Source organism: Bacillus rossius, chromosome 3 (assembly GCF_032445375.1).
Source record: "Bacillus rossius redtenbacheri isolate Brsri chromosome 3, Brsri_v3, whole genome shotgun sequence".
In the NCBI taxonomy this organism is placed as follows: Eukaryota; Metazoa; Arthropoda; class Insecta; order Phasmatodea; family Bacillidae; genus Bacillus; species Bacillus rossius.
In genome coordinates this window covers 84,762,079-84,767,429 of record NC_086332.1, presented here as the reverse complement: position 1 = coordinate 84,767,429, position 5,351 = coordinate 84,762,079, and positions in this window count along the sequence as shown.

The window sequence follows — 5,351 nt, the reverse complement described above, 5'->3', positions numbered from 1 at the left end:
TACTTGAACTATGACCCTGAAGGGTACATATTTGTTTTGCAACTGTTGTGCGAAGCAAATTGTTCAAAAACATATACGTATTTGGCTCAGTGCCTGTAACGTTTATTGTTAAGATTTTAATAGCTAATACGAAAACAATGATAGAATCAACTTCAAATGAAAAAAAAAAAAAAAAAACTGCAGACAATAAAGGAAATTTTTTCTCTTAATCTGTACTATAAGCAAGAAAATAAATTAAGTATGTAATATCCAAACATAATTAGGATCAACGAGGATGAATCTGAATAATATTTTTCCCTATTTGTAGAACTAGGAAGTACTCAAGAGTTGATGCCTTCTTTATACTTGCACATTTACATAATGACAATTCTAAGGTCTTCTCAAAAAATTACTGCCCTGATGCATTATGCAACACACAGAATTTTAGATTGTTGGTGTTAATGTGATCAATACAATTTACAAGTAACATACCATTTATAATTTTTGACGTGACATCTAATAAATCGATGAACGCCAGCTGCATGAACGAAAAAGTGTCCCGTTACGCACATTGTTCCGTTACGCTGTGTCCCATTACGCTCATTGTATGCTTGCGCCGCATCTATCTCTCTTCCACTCGATTGGCCTATGCGTCCGAGGAGAAGAAAGACAGCGGCAGCACACAACTTACATCTACACGTGAACTGTTTCGTCGACTGTTTATAAAGTGAAGTGAAAAGTTAATGTGGTTTTCATTGCTTATTACAACAATAATTCCGGCAATATAGGTTAATTAATCTTGCATTTTAAAAATCTGATTACAAGTATAATTTCAAGTATTTATTCTTTTATTATTAAAATAAAAATGATTCAATTTTATTCATAAAAGTATGCAATCATTTCATCAATGTTTTGTTATGACGTCACATTAAACTATCGTCCGTAAACCAACTTTACAGACAACCAATTTTTTTTATTGCTACTGGTTATGACACCATTATGACGTAGCATTTTTTATTTTCGTAAGGTAATTTCTTCAAATATCTATATATAAAATATTTTAAAAAATTATTCCAAAAGTAAAATTATATAAGCCAATGATTATTAATGTCAAGCTGTTTACAGTATAAAATATAGTTTAAATGATTCAAAGACAGGCATGAGTCTGCTGATAACTTATACCAGTGGGGGCTGCTAAAATGGATGGACATTGCTCATATCTTATCATATGAGTTATGTTTACGTTGCCAATGATTTGGAGTAATATAGCAAAAGTATATACAAGTTCACATCATGAAATTCTCAGTGTCAAACTTTATGACATAGCATAACTACTGCCATCTGCAAATAATAATACTTTAACTAATTTGTGTAATTCTTTCGTTAAGAGTTCATAATTAATTTATAATCATGTTTCTTCTATTAAGCATAGGTATTTAAAGTATTTTGATTGTGCTGAAATAAATGTTAATTATTATTAATTTTAGTTATGTTTTATATACAGTTTGGGTATTTTTATTTTATTATTTTATTGTTCTATGGCTTTGCTCTGATCCATTAACACATGTTATTTTGGACAAATTTCAAATTTCCAGTTTGTTTAAAAAGAAAGGAAGACAGCAATGGTAGCCTACACACTGGCACCCTGAAGAATTATTTTTTTTTGTATCTAAGAAATGTGTCACTAGAAAATCCATCACGCAGGCGCATGACTGTGCAGCAATAGCTGTGTTAGGTTCGCTAGGCAATTTTCAACCTGCCAATCAGGATGAACGATGATGTGGTGTGATGTGAATTTCCAGACTTTCAGAAAACAATTTTCAGCAACACACCTCTATATGGTCATGGTCATGTATCTGGTTCTGTTTTGTGATTGGCCGGGGTGGCCCCAGGATTGCCTCCCTTTGTTTCTGACTTTGTTAAGGAAGACAACTGCATGGTGCAAGCTAGTTGTCGGTCGATTGTCACCGCCTGCGGTCGCATCCTCGGCAACTCATGAAAATATCATGAGAATTGCATGAACAGACAATTTAATGCCTCCTGGTCTGGGCCAGGCCGAAGATAACTATTTGAAATGAAACTTCTTTGTTTAGGGAGATACAATTTTCGAGCGTTAATAAAATTCTGATCGCATGAGCGGAATAGTTAGGTACATGGTGGGGCAACCGGTAGAGGAGGAGAGTGCGTCAGTGGCAACACCACTTCAATGCATGCACTAGTGGTTGAGTGGGAAGTTAGTAAGGGGGGATAAGTACGTAGTGTAGCATGCTATATGCTCGCTGTAACGGCCCGAAGGGGTGACGCAGCAGTAATGCTACAGCATTTTCATAACACTACTTGTGTTTGTGTTGTAGCATTGCAGAACCCTGCCCTCCTAATTAAATAATTTTCTTTTAAACTTCTTTTTGTATAAGTAAATATAAATAAGTCAATGTTTTTAGAGTGGTGTGTATGTTATGAGATAGTAGAATCAAACGTTATGAATATTAATATATGTTATTTTCACTTGATATTGTTTTTAAGAAGATATTTTGTATTTTATTAGACATTTTTAATCACTATTTTTTATGTAATTATTCACAAATGAGCCGTTGTACTAGATTTTTACCTGTTTAGGCCTACTGTTTCGGGTTATTTCTAAATGATTTTAATTTGGTAAAGTAATTTGTATTATAATTGCTGTTTATAATGTGCATTAACGTGTTGGATGATTCTAGAACACGGTACTGTGTCTGGGCTGGTGTAATGGTTAGAAAGAGAGGCATGAGAGGCCTGTAAGTGTAAGTGAGAAAGGAACAGTGCTTCCCCGCCAACCGAGATAAAGACGGTAATTTCCCCCCTGCGTGGGAACTGTGTGATAACTGCTGTCTCACGGTGTGGGAGAGAGAATGAGAATGGGAATGGGAGTCCCCGATTTCGATGTAAAATTGAAAAGAGACCGATCAGGGGAAGCCCAGAGTTCTGTGTGTACAAGGTTTTTCCATGTTTTGTAACTTGTGCTGTGATTGGCTTGTATCAGTAAGTGTGAATGAAGAGTGCGTGTGATTGGTCAGTGAGGTCATGTGACGTCTACTCCCTGCGTGGAGGAGACGTGTCATATGAGTCCAGTAGTAGTCGTCGGGCGATCGCTGCCAGGCGAGGCCGCGTTTCGGCGGCTCGCTGTTTTTTTTTTGCTAGGTGTGGCCGCGCTTGAGGCCGCACATATTTTTTCGGATAGTTACCTTATTGAAAGACTTAATCGACGTTATTATTTTTATTATTAAATCTCATCAAGTGAAATACGGGCAGTTTTCGACGGGCAGATGTATGTGTGAAACGAGTGAATGAAACATTGGGTTCAATTGTCTATGCATTCTAATTGGAAAAAATAAAAGAACTACAGTCGACGTTTTGAATATTTTTATTTTTGTAAGTAACGAACCGTTACAGTGTACTCCTCAGTTTTCTTAACGGCTAACAATCGACACTCCCCAATTCTTTTATTTAATTTAAAGTATATATAATTTATTTATTCATGTGAAAAAGAGTTATTGATTTGTGCAATTAACTTTATAAGTATCATTAATTTTTATTTGTATAGTGTGACTGAATATGTAAAAAAAAAAGGCGTATGGACTTAATAAGAGGTAAGCGTTTTAATTGTAATTTATTTTCGCTATTTGAACACTGTGATTTGAAATGTCAAAAGTACTTACAGACTTGTGAGAGAGACTTTATAATTTTAACTTATGTTATGATTTTAGTGGTTTTTTTTAATTCTTTCATTATATTCAGCTGGAGATTGTGATTTAACGTCATGCCTAAAAAAAATAAAAAGGCAGGAGCAGATAAGCGGTATTATCAATGGCAAGTTGGGAATAAACCACCACAACACCAAAAGAGGCACCAAAAAGTGAGTGAATACAGGACGTGTAAAAATGAATTTTTTTCATTTGAGATCATGACCGCATCATTACCACTATCTAAATCAATAAAAAAAAAACTAATTATTTATCTATGTCTAATAAGCAAGAATTTCACTTCTGTTATGCGTGGACACTACGCACACATTTTTTAAAATATGTTTTTGGACTTTTACTCAAAATTTGACCCCAGGCGTCAGCATCGGACCACGGTGACCCCCGCCACTTCAATGAGACAGTTCCGTGGGTAGTTAAGGGTTTAAAAAAATTTTTTGAGCAGCGTGAAGCTATGACAACTGAAACTGTGATTTGTATGTGAACTTCGAATTTTTTTAACGTAACCAAGGAAGTTCAAGAACTCTTACTTTGAAAAAATATTTTTTTTTATAATTAACTAATTTTGATTAGAAGAATAAACTGTGATTGATATCATATGTAAATTGTGAAGTTGTTTTTGAAGAAATTAATAAACAAAGAAAATTATTATTCAAAATAAAAACATTTCGAAGTAACAAATTTTGGTTAAAATAAAAAACTTTCAAATAACCTTAAAGATATAATTTTCAAGTAATTTGTTACTATTTTGGGTAGCTTTGGCAGGCCAACCTGGAATGTAACACTTTGTGTTGCCATGTTAAGATTAATATTTTGAAACAGTAGCTAATTTTCTACAATGAGTCAACAAAAGTCAGTGAAAAAAAAACCATGTTAAATTTTCATCAATACCAATATTACATTAATGATTATTGTTTGGTCACGCTGTCACTTGTCACAAAATCTTGCCTCAAAGAAGCTACCAATTGATGTACTACCCTGAAGTGTAAAAATGACAGCAAAAATATCATGAAAAGAGGCCAGAGTGTATTTAATGTAACCGAGCTGCAACTTCTGTGCTGAAAGTGGGCTGACAGTTCTTTTTCAATATCTATGCTCTTCCCACCTGGTCTCTGATGACTCCTCTTTGTAAAAAAAAAATTAAGTAAGGGTTGAAATAAATTGGATATCCGAGTTAAAATTCACACTTCTTTACTTTCACATAACACAACTTATTCCAATACTGAAAATGTGTTGCAAATATAACAACAAAAAAGGAGGAGAATAGTTCAAGGTTCACTATGACCAAAAACTCCCAGATTAACTTTTCACTTTTTAGTTGAATCAGACTACTGATATTTTCTTTTAGGCATAATCAACTAACAGCCACCTACAGTAATTACAAGGGGAGGGCAAGACCTGGGAAATTCACTTCGGGACGAGACTTGGTATGTAGGGTGTTTAACCCTCAAAACAAGAAAGCACAATGACCAGCCAATTTTGAGAAAAAAGCCTTCAAAGATTTTAATTCAGCTTATGTGCTAATAAGAATCACTTCGTCAGCAGCCGCTGAGCAGCTTAGTCGGTAACGTTGGCTACTGCCAAGTCATTCAGGGTTCGAATCTCAGTCACCATCACTTTGTGTGTTTATGTTAT